This window comes from Equus przewalskii, unplaced genomic scaffold (assembly GCF_037783145.1).
Source record: "Equus przewalskii isolate Varuska unplaced genomic scaffold, EquPr2 ChrUn-6, whole genome shotgun sequence".
Taxonomy (NCBI): domain Eukaryota; kingdom Metazoa; phylum Chordata; class Mammalia; order Perissodactyla; family Equidae; genus Equus; species Equus przewalskii.
Window position 1 is genome coordinate 2,787,064 of NW_027228754.1, and position 23,099 is coordinate 2,810,162.

The following is a 23,099-nucleotide window of genomic DNA, read 5'->3' on the forward strand; positions in this document are numbered from 1 at the left end:
GAAGAATGCAAAAAAAATTGAAGAAGGCCCAAGCAGAAAAATCAATGAAATCAGAAGCTGTTTTTGTTTCGTTTTAAAGATCAACAAAATTTTCCTATGTCTCTGGTCTCTTTCGCTCGACAAAAGCTTTCTGAGATTTATCCATGTCGTGTATATGAATAATTTGTTCTTTTCTATTATTCAGTAGTATTCCATTGCATGAGTATATTACAGTTTATTTATTTTGTATTGTTTCCAGATTTTGACTATTATGAATACAGTTGATATGAACGTTCTTGTATAAGATTATGGTAAATATATGTTTTCATTTCTCTGGGTATCTAGGAGTAGAATACTTCGTGATATTGTGATTGTATGTTTAAAATTATAACAAATTGTTAAACTTTTTCTAAAGTAGTTGTATCATTTGACATTACTAATAGCAAAATATGAGTGTTTCCATTGCTCCACGTCTTTGCTAACACGTTTTATGATTTTAACCATCCTTGTGAATCAGAAATCGTATCTCTATGATTTTCATCTGTATTTCCCTGATAACCAAAGAGGTTGAAGGTTTTTTATGTGCTTATTTACTATCTGTGTATCTTCTGTGAAATGTCTGTTCAAACATTGTATTCATTTTTTTAATTGGGTTATTTGCCACCTTATTATTGAATTATAAGAGTTCTTTATCTCTTCTGGATACAAACCTTTTGTCCAATATGTATTGAGAATAACTTTTCCCAGTGTGGGGTTTATTGCTTCGTTTTCTTTTTTCTTTTCTTTTTTTTTTTGAGGAAGATTAGCCCTGAGCTAACTACTGCCAATCCTCCTCTTTTTGCTGAGGAAGCCTGGCCCTGAGCTAACATCCGTGCCTCTACTTTATATGTGGGATGCCTGCCACAGCACGGCTTGCCAAGCAGTGCCATGTCCACACCCGGGATCTGAACCGGCGAACCCCGGGCCGCTGAGAAGCGGAGCGTGTGAACTTAAGCGCTGTGCCACCGGGCCGGCCCCTGTTTGGTTTTCTTAAAAGTATCTTTTGAAGAGCTGAAGTTTTTAATTTTGAGGAAGTCCAGTTCATCAATTCTTTGTTTTTACATTCCGTGCTATTTATTTGCTGACTAAGAAATCTTTGCCTACTCCTGATTCACAAAGATTTTCTTGTCTGTGCTATTTTATTGCATTATACTCCTAAGTTTTCTATTGAATTCTATGATCTCACTTGAGTTAGTATTTTTCTGTGTGGGGCGAAGTAGAAGTCAATGTTGACCATTTTCTTTGTATTTAGACTACTTAGTGTTGACTGAATCTCTTAGTCAATGTTTTTCAACACATTTGTGTAATTTTCACCCATTATTTCTTCAGATTTTTTCTGCTTCATTTGTATTCTCCTCTTCTTCTGGGACTTAATTACACATATATTAGGCTTGCTGCTATTATCCCACTATTCTGTAGGTTGAGTTAATCTTTCTTCAACTTTTTTCTCTCTGCACTTCCTGTAAGATAATTTCAACAGATCAGTATAGGAATTTACTTATTCTTTCTTTTCCAATCTTCACTTTGTTGTTAAGACAACTCAATAAATTTTTCATTTCAGGTGTTAAACTTTTCAGTTTAAGAATTTCAATTTGGTTCTCTTTGAGTCTCCTTATCTGTTCGTTTATCCAGATGAATTTGCTTATAATTATGCGAACATTTTATTTCAGATTTTTGCAAATATTTATGGGTTGCCTTAAAGACTTTGCTAAATACAATACTGGGCTATCCCAGCATGAATTTCTACTGGCTGCTTTTTATTTTTTCTCTTGTAATTGATTTCTATTCTCATACTTGGTATGATTTCAATCTTCTTAAATTTGCTAAGAGTTGGTTTATAACCTAATGTATGTGGATTATTATTCAGCTATGAAAAGAGAAGGAAATCTTGCCACTTGCAACAACATGGATGAAACTTTAGGGCATCATGCTAAGTGAAATAAGTCAGACAGAGGAAGACAAATACTGTATGATGTTACTTATATGTAGAATCTAAAAGTCAAACTCATAGAAACAGAGAGTAGATAGGTGGTTACCAGGGGTAGTGGGTAGGAGAGATGGGGACATATTGGTCAGAGGGTACAAACTTCTAGGTATAAAGTGAATAAGTTCTCAGGATCTAACGTGCAGCCTGGTGACTGTGGTTAATAATACTGTATTACATACTTGAAAGTTTCTAAGAGAGTGGATCTTAAATGTTCTCATCACACACACAAAAACAGATAATTATGTGAGATACTAGAGGTAACTAATCTTATTGTGGCAATCATTTCACAATATATACATATATTGAATCATCCCATTGGACACCTAAAGTTACATGATGTTATGCGTCAGTTATATCTAAATAAAGCTAGAAAAAACCTCTCAGACTCATATCTTTTTCCTGAATCACGTTGAGGCTTAGTTCCAGGCTGTGTTAGGATGGGTCTAGAGCTGTCATTAGTCTGTTGTACGATGTTTACTCCTCATATTCAATCTCTCTGCTTTGTTAGTTTGATACCCAGGTGCTAGAGATGTGTCTCTATTCTAGTAACATCCAACGTTGCCAGCACTGTTTGTTCTCTTGTACCTCTGTTCTGTTCTCAACCCCGTAGCAGCTGTTCTGTGGCAGGCTTCATTTTATCTCACCTCCTATATGTGCAACCCAGGACTCACCAACGAATGGGGCCCCCTCAGTGTTCTCCCTTCTCTTTAGAGTCAGTGTCAAGAAAACTGATTCTTACCCCTTTGGCCCAGTGTGACTGCCATGCTCTGATTTGACACCTGCTTACTAGCCTGCAGTCAGGAAATCCTCCTAGGTAGCGATGTGGGGTGATTATAAAGCCCACCTTCTGAGTTGCCTTCTATCATGGATTTATGCTGATGCTGCCTATTGTCCAAAGCCTGGACACTGTCACCTCATGTTACTTTATTGAGTTTTGTTGTTGCTTACAGTGCCGGGCCACTCCGTAATCATCAGAAACAGAAGTCAACAGTTATATTTTAAATATTGATTTTAGATATTTAATTTCTTTAGATGATATTTACTGTCGCTTAGAATAGATTTAATCCACTTAGAGTAGATTTAATTTACTATTCATTACTTTTTGCTCAATGCATGTCCCTACTTAAGTAACGTTGGTCTGAAATCCACACATTAAAAATGTAACAATAAGAAAATATAGTTTGAGAATAATGAGATGTACCTACAAATCAAATGAATGAGACTAGATATTCCACAACAGCTGGGAATAGGGGAGACCCTTGCATATATTGGTATTTTTGTGCAAATCACTAATGGTGCTTCCTCCAGAGAAACCAGTGATTCAAATGTTCCCCTTCTGGGCATACAGTTACAAAAAGGAATTCTTTTCTGTGTATCAAATACACTTCCCCCAGGCAGAGGGCTTACTGATTTGAACATAGGCTGTGGAACCAACCCGCATAATCTTAGACATAGCCATAGTTAGAGCCTTGTTTTCTGGAAATCACAATCATAATGTAGATCCCATGTTGATGAGGCCCTGTGTGTACCACCCGGTGTGCCTCACATGCACAAATCAACCATCATCAAATAGCTCACGTCTGAATTAAAAAGGCCATATCTGACACTTTGGCAGACAGTGCCCTTTAAAAAAGAAATTTTATGTATTTGCTTTATGGATGTTAGAGATGCAAATTATAGTATTTTTTAAAAATACAGAACAGTACAAGAAGAAATGTTTTAAAAAGAAAGCCACTTAATCTACAACTCAGATATAAAACACATATATTGTGGGGTATTTCTACTGAATCTATTGTTGAAATGAAAATCTCAGCTTTTACAAAATCAATGTCAACATCACTTAATTGATTGATAGGAGGGTTCTTCACTTCACCTTCCAGATTTAAATTAAAAGTGACTACTCTTTTCTTGCTTTTCTGGTCTTGATAACCTTGGAGGAGAGATTAAAAAAAAGACGTAATGAGATTCTAGCAATTGACATGAGGCTCTGCTTATATTTCTCCCTTTTCCCACAGTGTCTCACTTATCTAAGGGCCAATCATTCCCACTTGAACCCTCTCTGAGGCTATTCTTTCTTTCTTACCAATCTCTTTTACTACATTACCACCTTTTGAGTTTTTCCCCATGATCATGGTCTGGAGCCTGTAAAGAAATATTTTCTCATTTTCACATTTGAACAGAGTAGGAGTTCCACGAAAGAAGTGAGAGAAAACCACAGGAGAGAGAGAATGGCTTATTCAAAGGCTTATTAAATGCAAGGCATTGTGGGAGGTCCTAGTTAGGCAGCATGTTGGGAGGGGTTACAGTAGATAAAAGTTTTTCATGGTGCAACCACTGTTCTTAGATTAGAGTACAAGGATTGTTGAGGGAATTCGAGAAGTAGAATAAATTGTGTGCATATGCATGTCTGTGTGCCTGATTATGTTAGTATTTTCATTTGAATCATTTGTATTTAAATTTAGCTTTGATTAGTGTTATCAATAAACCCATAGCAGGCCTCTGTGTTGTGTGGTTTTTGGGGTATGAGAGAGACAGTGTGATGCCATTTAGAGTCAACCACAACTTTTCCCTGTTGGCCAGGATGCGCATTTCAGCAAAGGACGGGCACCGTGTGCTCTTAGATGAAGTTTATTCCAAGACTCTGGGACTCCTTTTATAATTTGTCTGGTATGAAGAGTCGACACTCCTCCTCGCTAAACTTCTTTTTGATGCTTATTATACATATTTCAGTTTTCCTTTGAAAACTCTGTTCATTTCTTTTCATTCTCATGGTAGAAGCCTTTCACCTCTGGCCACTCCCAAATACACATTCATCTTTTCCATAGCTTTACCCTCATCTGTCTGATCTTCTCATTCATCTTGCCTAAGAATCTACATTCTGGAGCCAGCCAGTCTGGGTTGAAACCTCAGTTCCACCACTTACTGGTTGTGAAAATTATAAGCATCAGTATCTATATCTATGAAATAGGAATGATGATCATATCTTCATTATTGTCTCTTGTAAGGATTAGTTAAGCTAAAATACTTACAATACTTGGAATATTTCCTAGTATATAGTGAGTGCTCAGTGTTTTCTATTGGTATAAATGTAAACGTTATTATATGGTTATTTCCTTCAAGGAATATCATCCAAACTCATAACTTAAACAATTATCTCTGAACTGAAAAATACATACATCTCTAGCACAAATTACTTTTTTATTCCAGATCTACAAATATCCATATTGATGTGTAGATATTTCTTGGATATCTAATAGACACTTCAAATTCATCCTGCCCAAGAAAGAACACATTTTCATTCCCTGGATCACGTTCTTCTGCATTTTCAACCTTAGTGAATAGTAACACCATTCATGCAGTTGCATATATAATATTCTTGAATCATCCTTGAATGTTCCTTGAATCCTCTTTCTCTTTACCATCGTCAGTTAATTAGTCACAAAATCATGAGTCTCAACCTTCAAAAAGTCCATTTTCTCTGCTATTAATCCAAGCCCTCCTAGTGTTTCCCCTTCGTAAGTAGATTTCTAAAATTGGTGTCCTGGTAAACTAGCTCTGCAACTTTAAAAAGTCCTGATTTCTAGGATTTGCACATTTTTATGTTATAACTAATTCCACCATGGCTGATTTCAATCTGCCAAAGATTTAACAAACAGCTCGTATAATTCCTGAATATTTAACCGTCAGCTCTCTTTTGTTAGGAAATCACTGCATCCAGCAGCCTGCTGTTTCCAGTCAATCTCTCTTCCTCCAAACCTAATCACTCTCTAATGCATTGCTCTAGATATTTACCAGGATATTTTTTGCTAAATTGTTAAAGTGATCAAGCATTCTTCTGCAGAAAATCTCTTGTTACTTATTTTCACAACGAATTTTCATTTCTTTATTTCAGACAAAAGGCTACATGTCTGTCACTTTTTTTTAACCCTCTGGTCTCCTCTTTCCACATTACTGAATTTCAGTTGTATGAAACTCTTTATACTATTTGGGATATTTGCATGTGTCATTTCCTTTGCTTAGAACTCTTTCCAATGTCTTTACCTTGTTAAGAAAAATGATACATAATGCAGATTAATTTCTTACTATGTGTAAGGGCAGTGAGATAAGTAACGTGGAAATAGTGTCTCATTAACTTTTAAGCCAACCCTATGATGTAGAGATTTTTACCATTTTAGAGGACTAATTAAACTTTTCTCCAATATCAGGCAACTAGTGAGTGCTGAAGCCAAGATTCAAATCAAGTTTGTCCTAATCAAAATCCTGCTCTTGACCACTATATTAAATTATTTCCTTACCCTGCTAATTTATAGAAACCTTTTAATCAATTAGCACAAATATCATATCCTTTCAAAACCTATATGTATGCCATTTCCTTAATGTCCTTTTAACAATCCTCCACTTACAAATGAATGCAAGGGCATTGTTTGTGTTCTCCTCCCACCTGCTGAACTCTCTGTGTAAGAAAACAGGATCTGGTGCTCTAAAAACCTAAACAAAATTATTTGCCTCTTCGTCAAACAAATGATCCTCTAACCAATTCCCACTTCAATGAAACTGTGATTTCTACATGTCAGTTTCAGCTTCTGATCTGTTGTTCTCAGTTGAAAGAAGAAAGGGGGTGTTCATCTCCTTCCTCGAACTTGATATTGTGTGATTTTCCAATCCCCGCTACATCCATCCTTCCTGTGTTATCCTGTGTCTCATAACTTGTATTCTTCTTATTCACTCTTTTCTGTAAAAGATTAACATCCGGTTTCTGAGAGCATGTTAGTAACTGCCATATGTGTGAGAAAGAGTCTTCTGATGGAGTAAATACCATATGTGTAATAGTATCAGCAGGTAGAGATACACATGTAGCTTGGCCTAGGTCATCTAAGAAGGCCCTCCTTTTATTACCCTGCTTTTCTTAAGCCTTTTCTACTCTAAGCGTTTTTCTGTCTGGTAATTCTAGAACAATGAATTATCTTTCTGTTTCTTCTGATCTCACCTTCAGTGCAGTTGAGATTACTTAAAGCATCTGGGTATAGAGGAAGCAGAAATCTTTGGTGGATTTCTTTGGCTTGAGCCTTATACAGAAATAAAAGAATATCCATTACAATTATTCTTTCAGTAGATCATAAGGAATTTTATAAAAAGCAAACTTCTATAACTCACTAATTCTTTTTCAACCTTTCTCATTCACTTGTCCCCATTGAATAGCTCACTGAACACACACTCTATAGTCTTTCACATGCCTCAGCTATTACTGATCAATTCTATAGTTGCATTTATAAGCATGATCACTTAAAGAGAGTGTAAGAAAATAATGGAGGCAAAATTAAGGAGTTATCCTAGAAGACAGATATAATGGAATTATGTAGCAGTCAATCAGGTAAAATGTTAATAGAGTTCATAGCAGTTTGTAAATTTTGGTGGGGAGGAGAGGTAGAAATTGAATGCATTATACTAACTAGTACCCTGAATTTGGACATGGATATATCAGTAAAATTCTCTGTGACTTTTTATTTTTCGGTTTGTAAGTTGGAGGATTAAATTACCTTATTTTCCTCATACTGTGCAGTTCAATATTTCTCTGTTGTTCAATAATCTTTTCATGAATAAATGAATAAGAGGAGACAGCACTGACTGGTTAGATCATATGACTAGTATTGAATGTATGGGGGTCTGGGTATGCTTTTTCCTACTCTACAGCGTTAGCCAGCCTGGTGCAAGGGGACGGATAGTAACAACACATGCATGCTGCCTCAGTAGTTTTTGTACTCATTCCTGTGCAGTGAGCATGTCCTTCTCATCTTCTGGATCCCATGTACCTCAGTCAAACTCTCTCCCAACTCCGTTCCCCTATCATTTCCTTTGAAAAAAAGTCTAAGATTTTCTTGATGTTGACTGGTTGGTCATGTACTTTAAAAGATCTGTTAAAATTACAGAAACCAGTGAAAGAAAATATGATATGGATTTGTGAGGTGACAAAATGGCAATAGTATCCTTTGAATTTTGAAAAATTTTGTTTTTGCCCAGTGATTTTATAAGAGGGTAAGTTCTTTACACCTCTGAGAGGTAGGTTTTATGTTAACTACTGCTATTTCTTTGTTACTAGAGGGGATGATGTTCACAGAGCAAATAGTCTTAATAGAACAGGCACTTTAAGTGGTCAAATGCAAATATTTTTAAGTAAACCACAATTCTTAAGTTATTATTTTGTCATTTTCTAGCATTTCTAATGTACTGGAAGTCTCAGCCTCTCATCAAATCCTTCTGTCTTTCATTCTTTATCCTCACCCCAAATACACCCTCCAACACACATCAATACCCATTATAAGAAAGAGGATGCCTGAAATTGTCAGCTTATTTGCATCTGAAGTACCACCATTGCAATGGATACTGAGCAGCAAATTGGGAAAGGGATGTATCACCTATGACCAAGTCAGGGTTCTAGTCAAGGTTGAGGATGGTGCAGAGACAGTGAGAGTGAGGATTTCTTCCTCATTACCTTTCACTTTTCAATTTTAAGGATTTTTAACAAGGCTTTTAAGTTCTCCTAAGTCTTTGTCTTTGAATGATTCTATTAGTTTGTCAGCACAAGTGGCTCCTTGGAACTTTACTGCCACCACGTCAGTAATCTTAATTTTACTACGGTTTTTTTTTTTTTTTTGAGTTTTTGTAGTCAGTTTTAAATCATTGGCCAACAAAGACTTACTGCAATTTCAGGGTACTTTTGCCTATTCTTGCCCCATCCCTTCCCCACTGTGGTGCTGCATGGTCAGGAAGAAGCTGTCCAATTCCTAGTTACTCCCTCGAAATGAAAGGAAAAGAGTGAAACACCTTCAGTATTCTGGCTTGTGTAGGGGATCCTCAAGGAATTTGTTTCTGTCTCATCTGATTTGGAATATGATGAGGATGGTAGCATAGTTTGGATATCAGAGTTGAGGTCACTAAAAGCAATGGTGGGTGCCCCAGCACATGAGAGCTACATGAGGACTACAGACCCACAGGCACCAGGGGGCAAGACATCATGGACAAAGGAATATAATATATCATTCAACCTGAGTGAGAGTCTTGGGGAAATAAAGACATTTAAAACCAGCTTTGTTTGAGAGAGAATTGGAAGGAAAGCACATGCACAAGCCCAGGGAAAACATATGTCTTAAATTGGCCTTGAATATCTTGAATCTTCACATTAAGCTGAATAATGAAGATCTTCCCCTACCTTGCGGCAATACACAAAAACTAGGGGAAGTGATTGTCTTTTCAGATGTCCAATTTTCAAAAAAGATCATAAGGCATACAATGAAACAGGAAAACATGGCTCAATCAAAGGAAAAAAATAAATCTCCAGAAACTTACCCTAAAGATACACGGGCCTCAGAGTTATTTTAAAAAGACCTTAAAACAGCTGTCTTAAATATAACCAGTGAGCTAAAGGAGAAAATGGATAGACAATTAAATGAAAATAGGAAAAGGATAAATGAACAAAATGAGAATATCAACAGCTGTATTGTTAGAAATATAAAAAAGAACTTATAGAAATTATAAAGAGAAATTATAAAAGAGATAGAAATTGTTAAAAAGAATCAAACAAAATTTCTAGAGCTGAAAAACACAAAATTGAGTTGAAAAATTGTCAGAGAGGTACAATAGCACACATGAACAGGAAGTAGAATCAGTGAACTTGAAGACAAGTTATATTAAATTATCAAGACTGAGAAGCAAAAAGAAAAAAGAATTAGGGAAAGTGAACAGACCCCAAGAGACTTATAGGATATCATCAAGCAGGTCAATTTTGAACTGCCAACATTATGGCAATTCAAAAAGGAGAAGAGAAAGAGAAAGGAGTAGAGAGATTTTTTTGAAGAAATATTGACTGAAAACTTCCCAAATTTGAGGAACGACATGGGTATACAAATACAAGAAGCTTAACAAGCTCCACATAAGATAAACCCAAGGGGACATACACCAAGACATATTATAAGCAAACTATCAAAAGTCAAAGTTGCCAAGAGAGTAAATCTTAAAGTTCACATCACAAGAAAAAATACTTGTAAATTTACCTGATGATGGCTGATAACTAGACTTATTGTGGTGATCATTTTGCAGTGTTTACAAATATCAAATCATTATGCTGTACATCTGAAACTAGTATAATGTTATATGCAAATATATATGAATTAAAAAAATGCCAAAGACAAAGAAAGAATCTTGAAAGCAACAAGCAAAAGGCAACTCATCACTTACAGGAGAGCCTCAATAAGATTATCAGCAGCTTTCTCAACATAAACCTTGCAGACCAGAAGGTAGTGGAATGATATATTAAAGGTGTGGAAAAAAACCTGTCAACTAAGTTTACTATATCTTGCAAATTTGTCTTTCATAAATGTGGGAGAAATCAAAGTATTACTAGATAAACGTAAGCTGAAGGAACTTATTATAACTAGACCTGCCCTACGTAAAAAGCTAAAGGGAGTCCTTCAAGTTGAAGCAAAGGATACTAGATGGTAACTGGAACCATATAAAAATATAAAGTTCTCAGCCACAGATAAATATATGGACAAACATAAAAACTATACTATAACAACTTGATCTATAGCTCTATTTTTTATTATTTTGTAGGACTTAAAAGGTGGAAACATAAAAATTATAAACTATATTAATGTAGACACAGTATGTTAGGATATAATTTGTGACATCAATAACAAAATATGAGTGAGTTAGAGCTCTAAAGGAGTAAAATTTTTGTATGTGATTGAAGTTAAGTTGTTATCAGTTGAAAGTAGATTGCTATAACTTTGAGATGTTTCCTGTAATCCCCATGGCAACCACAAAATAACTATTGAATATATACAAAAAGAAATGGGAAAAGAATCAAAATATATCACTACAAAAAATCATCTAAACACAAAGGATGGTGATATGGGAGGAAATGAGGTACAAAAAAGCTTTAAGACATATAGAAAACAAATAAACTAGCAATTGTAAGTTTTTCCATATCATTAATTACTTTAAATATAAATAGATTAAACTAATTGGTGGAATAAAATGGATTAAACAATCAAAAAATATTATTGGTAGAATGAAAAAAAAACCAGGATCCAACTAAATGCTGTCTATAAGAGACCCAATTTAGGTTGCAAACAAAGAATGGAAAAAGATATTCCATACAAACAATAACCAAAAGAAAGCAGAGGTGGCTATATCAGACAAAATGAAGTTTAAAATGAAAGCTGTTATAAGAGAAAAAGGAGGATGTTGTATAATGATAAAAGGGTCAATTTACCAAGAACATATAACAATTATAAACATATATGCTCCAAACAACAGAACTCCTATATATAGGAAGCAAACATTGACAGCATTGAAGGGAGAAGGAGACAGCTCTACAATAACAGTAGCAGACTTTGGTACACAATTTTCAATAATGAAATAAGCTACCAGAAAGAAGATCAATAAGAAAATAGAGATCTTGAAAATTAGACCTAAGAAATACATACAGAACACTCCACCAAACAATAGCAAAATACATATTTTTCTCAAGTGCACCTGGAACATTATCCAGAATACATCATAAGTTAGACCACAAATCAAGCATTAATACATTTTAAAAGTTTGAATCATGTAAAGTATCTTTTCCAATCAAAATGGAATAAAATTAGAAATCAGTAGCAGAAAGAAAACTGGAAAATTCATGACCATGTGGAATTTAAACAGCACACTCTTGTTAATTAATTAAATAATTTATTTTTGGTGGGGAAGATCGGCCCTTGCTAACATCTGCTGCCAGTTTTCTTCTCTTTCGCTTGAGGAAGATTGTTACTGAGTTTACATCTGTGCCAATCTTCCCCTATTTTTTGTATGTGGCATGCCACCAGATCGTCGCTTGACAAGTGGTGTGTAGGTCTTCACCTGGGATCCAAACCTGTGAACCCTGGGCGAATGAAGCAGAGCGTGTGAACTTAACTACTACACCACCGGCCGGCCCCTAAACAGCACATTCTTAAACAACCAATGGATCAAAAAGAAATCATAAGGAAAATTACAAAATATCTTTAGAGAAATGAAAGCACATAATGTCATTTCACCAGATGCAGTGAAAACAATGCTGAGAGGAAAAATTATAGCTGCAAACCCTTACATTTACAAAGAAGAAAGATTTCAAATCAACAACTTAACTTTACACTTCAAAGAACTAGAAAAAGAAGAATAAACTCAAAGCTAGCAGAAGGGAAGAAATAAAAATTAGAGTAGAGATAAACAAAATAGAGATTAGAAAATAATAGAGAAAAATCAATGAAAATAAGCATTTCTTAAACGATAAACAAAATTGGCAAATCTTTAGCTAGACAAAGTAAGTAAAATGGAGAAAAGACACCAATAAATAAAATCAGTGATGAAAGAGGGCTATTACAACTGATATCACAGGAATAAAAAGGATTATAAGAGGCTACTATGAACAACTGTATACCAACAAAATGGATAATCTAGATGAAATGGATAAATTCCTGGAACTACATAACCTTTCCAGACTGAATCATGAAGAAATAGAAAATCTCAACAGACCAACAATAGATAAAATTGAATTAGAAATCAAAAATTTCTCAACAAAGAAAAGTCCAGGATAGGATGATTTTACTAGTGAAATCTACCATTTAAAGAATAATTGACAACAATCTACCTCAAACTCTTCCAAAAGAATACAGAAGAAGGAAGGCTTCAAACTCTTTGTGAGGCCAGAATTACCTTGATACAAAACCTGACAGAGACACTACCAGAAAAGAAAATAGCAGACCAATATCTCTGATGAATGTTGATGCTAAAATTCTCAATAATATACTAATAAACAGAATGCAATATCACATTAAAAGGATCATATGCCATGACCAAGTTGGATTTATGCCAGGAATGAAAGGATAGTTCATCATATGAAAATCAATAAATGCGATAAGCCATATTAACAGAATAAAGGATAAAAATCACATTATCATCTCAATAAATGCAGTAAAAACATTTGTCAAAATTCAATACCCTTTCATGATAAAAACTCTCAACAAATTGGATATAGTATGAAACTACTTCAATAAAGGTTATATTTGACAATCCCACAGCCAACGTTATAGTCAATTGTAAAAAAACTGAAAGCATTTCTCTAAGTTCAAGAACAAGACAAGGATGCCCACTCTTACCATTTCTGTTCAACATATTACTGGAGCTGTAGCCAGAGCAAATAGGTAAAAAGAAGAAAAAAGAAAAAAACATGCATATTGGAAAGAAAGATGCAATATTATCTGTGTTTGCAGACATCATGATCCTATGTGCAGGAAACTTTAAAGACGCCACCAAAAAAACTTGTTGGCAGTAATAAACAAATTCAGTAATGTTGCTGGATACAAACTCAACATACAAATATCAGTTGTTTTTCTTATACACTAACGACGAAACATCCAAAAAGGAAATTAGGAAAACAATGAGTGCAATAGCATCAAAAAGAATAAAACACTTAGGAATAAATTTAACCAAGTGCACAAAAGACTTGTACACTGAAAAACATTGAAGAAAGAAATTAAAGGGGAAACAAATACATGGAAAGACGTTTCATATTCATGGACTGAAAGGCCTAATATTGTTAAAATGTCCCTACTACCCAACACTATCTACAGATTCAACAATATCTCTATCAAAATTCCAATGGCATCTTCTACAGAATTGAAAAAAAAAATCCTAAAATTTGTATAAAACCTCAAAAGGCTCAGAATAGCCAAAGCAATTTGGAAAAAAACCCCACAAAACTGGAAGCATCATACTGCTTGATTTCAAAAAATATTACAAAGCTATAGTGATTAAAACAGTACAACACTGTGATAACAACAGACCATCAAACAAATGGAACAGAATAGAGAATCCAGAAATAAACCCACAAATATGCAGTCAACTGATCTTTGACAAAGGTGTAAAGAATACACAATGGATAAAGCAAGGTCTCTTCCACAAATGGTATTGCGGAGACTAAATATCCATGCAAAAAAAACATAATTGGACCTCTACCTTACATGATACACAAAAATCAACTCAAAACAATATGATCCAATATGAAGAACACCCTAAAGTTTCCACTATTACAACTAATAAATAAATTCAGCAAAGTTGCAGGACAAAAAGTCAACACACACAAATCAGTTCCATTTTTACATACTAAAAAGGAAATTAAGAAACAATCCCATTTGCAATGGAATTTTGAACAAAATGAAATACTCAGGAATAAATTTAATCAAGAAAGCAAAAGAATGGTACATGAAAATTACAATATGTTGATGAAAGTAACTAAAGAAGACAGAAGTACACGAAAAGTCATCCTATGTTCATGCATTGGAAGAGTTAATATTGTCAATGTGCCAATACTACCCAAAGTGATCTTCAGATTCAATGCAATCCCTCTCAAAATCCCAATGACATTTTTTTTACAGATATAGGAAAATACATCCTAAAATTTGTATAGAATCTCAAAGATTCCAAATAGCCAAAACATTCATGATAAAGAAGAACAAATTTGGAGGTCTCACACTTCCTGATTTCAATCAAAACAATGTGGTACTTGCATAAAGACAGACATAAAAGACACCAATGCAATAGAATAGAGAACATAGAAATAAACCCTCATATATCTGGTAGAATGTCTTTGACCCAGATGTCAAGTCCATTTAATTGGGAAAGAACAGTCTTTTGAAAAATGGTGTTGGGCAATCAGGATAGTCACATGCAACAGAATGAAATTGGACAATTACCTACACCATATACAAAAATTAACTCAAATGGATCACAGATTTAAACATAAGATCTAAAACTGTAAAACTTTCAGAAGAAAATATCAAAGAAAAACTTCATGACATTGGATTTGGCAATTATTTCTTTGATATGACACCCAGTGCACATTCAGGAAAATAAAAACTAGATGAATTGGACTACATCAAAATTAAAAGCTTCTGTGCATCAAAGTACACAATCAATGAAATGGAAAGGAAACCTATGAAATGAAAAACAGTATTTGCAAGTTGTATATCTGAAGGACTAATATCTGAAATATATAAAGAACTCATACGACCCAATGGAAAAAAACAAGTACTCTAATTAAAAAGTGGGCAAAGAACTTGAGTGGACAGTTATTCAAAGATGTTATACCAATGGACAGTAAGGACATGAGACTCAATAATCATTAAAGAAATTCAAATCAAAACACAGTGGTATACAACATTACATCCACTAGGATGTACACTATTACAAAACCAGAAAATGGCAAGTGTTAGGGGAGAAATCAGAAGACTAGTGCATTGTTGGTGGGAATGTAAAATGTTCCAGCTGCTATGGAAAATGATATGGAGATTCCTCAAAAAAAAAAAAAGAAAATAGAATTATTATGATACGGTAATTCCACTTCTAGGTATATATCCCAAAGAAGTGAAAGTAGCATCTCAAAAAAATATTTACACATCCATGTTCACTGCAGCATTATTCACAACAGCCAAAAGGTTGAAGAAATACAAGTGGCCGCCAATAAATAAATGAATATTTATCATTATAAATAAATGATATATACACACAATGGAATATTATTCCACCTTCCAAAGAAAAGAAATTCTGACATACACTACAACATGGATGAACTTCGAGAACATTGTGCTAAGTGAAACAAGTTAGTCACAAAAAGAAAAATACTGTATGATTACACTTACATGAGGTACCTAGAGTATCCAAATTCATAGAGACAGAAAATACTGTTTCTGGGGTTTGCCGGGGCCTTGGAGGAGAAGGAATGGGGAAATTACTGTTTAGTGGGTATACAGTTTCAGTTCTGCAAGATGGAAAAAGGTCTGGCAATTGGTTGCACAACACTGTAAATGTACTTAACACTACTGAACCGTATACTTAAAAATTGTTAAGATGGTAAATTTTATGTTAGATATATTTTACCACAATTAAACAAAATATAACTGTTTTCATACTATAAGCTCCAGGAGTTTTGCAACACATAGATTCAGATCAACAACTCTTCGGGAAGAATTATTCAGTGAGAAAAGAAATAAATCTAAGAAATGTTGGAGGCCAAAAGGGAAACAGGACTGAACAAATACCTTCATTAGGGGGTCTTACAAAAATAAGTAAAGCCAGAACCAAAGAGAAGAAAACAGCGAATTTATCAACATAGTAGGGTTGGAGGTTGGGGGACCAGAGGATATAAAAGTTTGCTAAGGCACTTGTCTTTAAGGAAAAGATAGATAAATTTTTTAAAGAAAAATTTGGCAAGAAAGGAGAAGAAGAAAGCACAAATAAGTGTTACAAATTGAAATAAACTAAGATGGGAGAACCAAGTTAAATAATATACATAAGATATGTACATAAATGGACTAAACTCACCAGCTAAGACACAAATTCTTTCAATTTGGGTTAAAAATAAACCCAGCTATATGTGGCTGATAAAATATACACAAAGTATAAAGTCACTTAAAAAAAAGTTGGAAAAAGTGATCTTATCTAAACCCTAATGTAAAGAAAGTCAGTTTAGATATAACAGTGTAGCTTAAAAAAGATTTTTAGAAAAAATGTATCAGGACAGATAGAGCTTCACTACCTAGTGACAAGATATTCAGCTCCCAAGAAAATACAATTTAAATTATGTATTTACATAATAAAAAATATATATGTAATTTGTTATTTATATTACTTGATATGGTAACATATAATACATTTTTCTTTATTTACAAATATACACACAAAATATATGTCTACTTGTATATATATGCAAACTATTTATAAAAATATATGTTAGAAATCAAAACTATAATGAGAAATTGACAAAATCTCCATTAGAGTTTGAGATTTCACCATCTCTCTCTCAATTGCTGAAAGGAAAATGTAAAACAAATTAAGATTTAAATTTAGAAGATTTGACTAGCAATCAACAAGCTTAAGAAATTTTATCTGACTCACAGGATTATGAATTAAATATTTATAAACTCTTCAAGTACACATGAAATAACTAGAAAATATTCATCATGTGCCAGGTCATAAAAAACCCAAAATATACCCCCAAATGAATGTAATACATTTAAGTGACTCTTCCCGCCTCTTCTTTGTATCTTGGTACCAAAAAAAGTTATCCACGACTGAATAAAGAATGGACCAACTGGAAAGGATTGAAATAAATGCCTGTGACTCTTTAGAATGAAACATAAAATAAAATTAAACTGACTCATGAAAAAGCAAAGAAGCCATATTTTTGTGCCATTGTGTTGGGGAATTGAGAGATTATCTCCTGTGCATATTCTAAAATTGGGATAATACCATAAATATCATGTAATATAGCTTTACATCCTGCTTTATTTTTTACTTAATATTATTTCATGATAATTTTCTCATGCTACCCTCTTGTCTTTTACCCAGGCCTGACACCAGTCACCACGTTTCCCACTCATCCTCCAGGTAAGAAAACAAGCCTTCCTCCAGATATCAATTTATGCTGATAGACATGTGAGAATGAATTTTAAAACTCATCATAGTCAACATGCATTTCCCTTTGTTCAGGCCTAAGTTGTGGTGGAATAAAAGATGTCTATTTTCAATGTTGATGGGTAAAGGATTAGAATCAAGCTACTTTAGTTTTCAGTTTTCTGAATATTGTTGATACAGCCCTTATTCTCCCAGACAATCCCATAATTCATTCTCCACTGTCGTCTTGTGTTAACAACTAGGTACCCAGCTCTTTCTCTAGAGAAGTTCCCACAGATCTCACCTCACTGGATACTTCTTCCACAGCAGTCTTCAGAAATGCAGGTATCATTGTCTTGCCTGAATAAAAAGATATGTCAGAAAAAACTCTGCAAAGACTGAACTTCAGGATGTTATAATCTCGTGAAGAATTGAGAAGATGAAGTATGCTGAAAGATAAGGAAAAATGGCACTAGTTAGAGTCACTGAAAAACTCACTTGCTGATGTCCCTGTCACCCTCTGCTAACTTCTAAGGAGAAACAAGTTACGTATTTATGAAACAATTTTGAAGCTCCACCTGTCAAACTTTGTAACTTTCTGTTTCAGTAGTCAGAGAAATTGAACATTTCCCGTTTGTAAACAGTAATCTTAGCCACAAGAAGAAATGATAGTTAAGTGCTCCATCTTTGCTTTTTTGACTTAAAAATATCAGTGGCTGAAAGGAGTGTGAACATAAGAATTTTCTTATTCAGCTGACTTACATGTGGGTCGTTAGAAACCTGTGGCCTGGAATGAGGCTTAATACATCACGTGAGAAAACTGAGTCACCCAGCCTCTTCTCCTGCTTTCCTGTTAGAGCAGCAGTGGACAGAGGAGATATTAGTAGAGGCATATATCACTGCTAGTACCTCACTGCATCTCCTGGAATGGGGAGGGTCTTCTAGGAAATTGCTTTTGTTTAAACGGTACATCAGCATTCATCCAATTATTAATAACTGGCAAACTGGAAGCTTGACAGACGTAGATGGTGATTATGAATATATAAATCCTTACTCAAATATGTCAAAGGAGTTTGGCACTCATTGCCCTTTTGACTATGCCTAGGGTGCATTATCTCAATGATTAAAATCGTGATTATTTATGCTTTCTGCATTATTCATGGATAAATACAAATCAGTGATGATCACGTATTATGACAGTATTGAAGCTTTGAAAAATCTGGAAGAGCACTAAGCATCTAGAAGAGTAAAGGGCCTGAGAAATCCTTGTCCTTCAGGATTTTTCTGTGACATGGTGGATGCACTCTGGAGTATCATAAGCCCTGAGATATCAAATAAAAGGCACCAGTCAGCAGACAGTATTGTGGTAACCCACCAGCTCATCTGCAAGAAGAATGTGGCCATGACTGGAAGAAGAGTCCCAAAAGATAGCTATTGTAGCCAAATGATTCGAGGCCATCTACGAGAAGAAAAAAGCTGATTGTCTTAATCCAAATGCAACACCATAGAGGAAAAAGTTGAAGTTTAGATTTGAAACCATCTGAATAACTCCACTAAAGCAGGAGTAAGTTAGGAAAAATCAAGGAGGATCTGGAGTAATAGCCTACTTGTGTGTGTTCATTGTTCTCTTACAGACTTTAGTTTCCTGGTTATATGGATGCTTCAAGCTATCTTAAGTAAAGAGTAGACAGGAACATAAAGAGAGCTCACAGAGGGCCCCAATTCAAAGTTTGGAGACTAGAGGAACTCATGGCAGGAACGACCATGATAAGGACATATTTCTACCCTTTCTAAGAAACCAATTCATGTGATCTGATACCCTCTGTTGATTTTCCAGCAGACATCATGCAAATTGCTGACTCAAATAAAAGTAATCCCTAACAATACTCCCTTATCCAAACTGTGTAATTGGAATTTTAATAAATGGACTAAAGTAATGCTCAAAATTGTGCAGTTTTACTGATTTATGGGCAGTGGCCAAGTAAGAGGGGTTTTAGGTCATTATGTAAAAAGCTCACTAGTAGAAAATGTGAGAACTCCCACAAACACAAGATGTCTAGATAAACTTGCGTGGCTTCCCATCATCTCAAGTTCTAATCCTCAAAGTCATTCAAAATCTTCAAGGAAGTGTTCCTGCCAGGTTGATACCCTAATAATTCAGTCTAGAAGATGGTCAGAAGTCTCCTAAGGAGAAGCACGAGAGCAAAAAGAAGAGCAACCACACTAAGAAATAGCAGCCATGTTCTTTAAAGTCCATATTAGGCCCAAGGAGAAAGGCATAGGTGTAAGGTCTGTAGTCCCAGAAAAGCAAATAGAAGGGAACAGTGTGTTGGGCATACTCAAATGAAAAGTCTTTGTCCATCTCCTTATCTCTAAGGACCAGAACAACATCTTTCAGTGTGGGAGCCTGAGCTGACCAAGACGATTTATGCATTCACCTAGTCATCACCCAACTAAACAATACACTTCCCTAGTTTTCCTTTGCAAGAAAATCAGTTTTTTGCTCATCCATTGTTGTCATCTGGGAGTGTGACCAGGATGATAATTCATTCAAGTTATATTTTAACTCTTAGCTAGATCTTGCACTATTTCTAAACTCTGTTTTTATTTTATTTTTTTAATCAAGTCACCCAATTCCATAAATGCTATTAAAGATCTTCTTCTCCTAAGGTAAAATCTGTGCATTAGCTTCCTATTGCTGCTATAACAACTTAGGACAAACTTGATGGCTTAAAACAGGAGATATTTATTGTCCCACAGTTATGGAAGCCAGAAGTCCAAAATCAGTATCACTGTGTATTAGCCATGTTCCTAGCTTCTGTAAACTTGATACTTTAACATCTGCCCTACATGCTTATGCCAGACATATTTTGTTCTGGACAATCTAATATATGACTGAGTCACCTAACCTTGGCTTCCTGGTGCTCTCATCATGCCCTTTCATTTTTAGGTGGTGTCCTCCTCCCAGAGGTGCACTTTTCAAATGGCAGCCAACCAACTCAGAATTTGTACACTCAACCACTTCCTTTATCAGGCTCTTGCCCTCTACTCTGGGCTACTATACTCCTGCCTTAGTCACCCCAGGACCAGGTACCAGACAACTAGGGACAGCCCTGCACCCGAGAGCCTGCTGAAATTATTCAAACTAGCCAATCCCAAACCTGCTTACCCTCCTTCATGTGTTCCTTCCTGCAGAAACCACAATAAAGGCTCTTGCCCACAGTTTCCTTCCTATCTCTCTGCCTCAGACTGAGCCCAGTGCTTTCCCCTTGTGGCTTTGGATGACACGGCATACCCTTTCCTCTTGGGAAGTGGGCATGAGAAACTATCTTTTCAGTGGCACTTGTATCCTGATCTGTTCACCCTACTATATCTCAAAATTTCTATTAATACACTATATTTTAAACCACACAATGCTGAAATCAAGGTAAGACCACCTTCATTCCAGAGGCTTGAAGGGCGAATTGGTTCCTTGCCTCTTCTATCTTCTGATGGCTGTTGGTATTCCTGGACTCCAGTATTCAAGATCAAAACCTCCTATTTCTCCTTTGCCTTCATATCACCTTCTCCTCTGGTTGTATGCCAAATCTCCTCCTGTCTCCTTTTATAAGGGCACTTGCGATGGGATGTAGAGCCCACCAAGATAATCCAGGATAATCTTCCTATATCAAGATCCTCAATTTAATGAATCTGCAAAGATCTTTTTTCCAACCAAGGTAATAGTCACAGATCCCAGGGATCAGGACATGGACATATCTTTGGGAGCCATCATCAACCTACCTAAGCTGAAGAGAGAAAATCCTCCATGATCTGCACCACGTTCACTGATTCAGGTTTATTTCTCATCACCTGTTTTCTCCAAACACCCTGCACTTTTTTCCTTATCTGAGATATCTCACCGTTCTAAGTTTAAACTATGATCACAGACACAAGAGAAGAAGCCATGTGATCAGGGGTGGTGCAGGTGGAGGCAGAGAGTGGGATGATGTGGCCACAAGCCAAGAAAGGCCAATACATCCACAATAAGTTGGAAGAGGCAAGAAAGGGATTTTACACTAAAGCTTTCAGAGGGAGCACAGCTCTGCTGATACTTGATTTTGGACTTTTGGCTTCCAAGACTATGAGAGAATAAATTTATCACCAAATTCATAGTAATTTGTTACAGCAGCTACAGGAAATAAAATCACCTTATCTATCAAAACATATGACTTATCAAAATCTGAAATTATCTCACATATTTATTTGCTGGTTTACTTATTATCTGCCCCTTTAATAAAATGTCAGTTATAAAAGAGCAAAGACTTTGTCTTATTTACCACAATTCTCCCAGTACCTACACACAGTCAGTACAGTGTCTAGCACATAGTAGGTGCTCAGTAAATCCTGGATAAATGAACTAATGAATGAACCAGTTATTCTGTGTTGTTCCAGGAGTAGGAAATACTGAGAAATAATTTGAAAGGAAGAGAGACAACTCAGATGTGCAGGGTTTCTGGTCTCCAGCAGATACTCCTAACTAAATCGATCCTAAACAGTTCAACTCCTTCAATAAACAAACAAACAAAGACTTCTTCTCCATCTCTTGTGCCATTATGCTTACAACCATATAAAAATATGATTTTATCTCATGCATATTTCCCAAATAATACACTGGTCTCCATCTCTACTACAACGTCACTGATTCAAATTCTCACGACCTCTTTCTAGGACTGTTAGTGTTGTAACTGATCTCCTCGCCCCCAGCCCAAAGTTCTCAAATATACCTTCCATCATTTTAAGAATGATCTCTTAAAAAATTAGATAGTAACAGATTACTTTGATTGCCTGCACATAGTTTGTCTACATAATGCTTCCCCCACCCCGCCAAAATATTAGCCATCTAAATATTTGTGCTGGCCTGCTCTTCATCTCAAAGAGTGGACTATTATTTATCTAAGTCAATTAGGGAGGTCTAAATCCCCTTTCAGCAGTTGATTGAAGAATATCCGTGTAACCCAATTTTAGCTAATGGTGCCAGAATAGAAACCTGCTATAGGGGAATATCTGAAAAAGATTTTCTTTGCTAGTAAAGAGATGCCCAGGAAGAAAGACATCTTTTTTTCCTGAATATGTTTGTGTTTGCATTTGGTGTGAGATGTGAAATAGTTGGATTAAGAAGAAAAGAAGAAATGTTCCATAGAAGATATTATTGAACCAATGACCTAACTACCCCTGCCCCAACTATAGAATTTTCTTACAAATTTCATTCTTTTTTTTGTTTTTATCTTACCCCCTTCATCCATTTATCTCATCCTCCATCCCCCACATCTGGCAACCACCAATTTGTTCTCTTCATCAATGAGCTTGTTTTTGTTTTTTCATTTTAGATTCCAACTATAAGAGAAATTACATGGTATTTGTCTTTGTCCGACTTATTTCACTTAGCATAATGCCCCCAATCTATCTATGTTGTTGCAAATGACAAGATTTTATTCTTGTTTAAGGCTGAATAATATTCCATCATATGTATAACACTTAGGCTCTTTCCATATCTTGGCTAATGTAAATAATCCGGCAATGAACATGGGGGTGCATATATCTTTTTGAATTAGTGTTTTTGTTTTCTTCAGATAAATACCCAGAAGTG

General features: G+C 35.3%; 1 long non-coding RNA gene across 2 annotated transcripts; it reads right to left on the reverse strand.

The window, feature by feature from the left end:
- Positions 1-733: 733 nt before the first annotated feature.
- Positions 734-17,918, reverse strand: LOC139081687 (uncharacterized). Of its 2 annotated transcripts, XR_011536896.1 has the most exons (5): positions 17,778-17,918; positions 9,350-9,421; positions 6,993-7,071; positions 3,423-3,935; positions 734-3,389 (listed from the first exon to the last, which is right to left on the reverse strand). It is a non-coding gene; the product is annotated as an uncharacterized lncRNA (long non-coding RNA). The 2 variants fall into 2 exon arrangements; XR_011536897.1 differs by lacking the exon at positions 9,350-9,421 and having other exon boundaries at positions 17,778-17,916.
- Between the last annotated feature and the right edge of the window lie 5,181 nt (positions 17,919-23,099).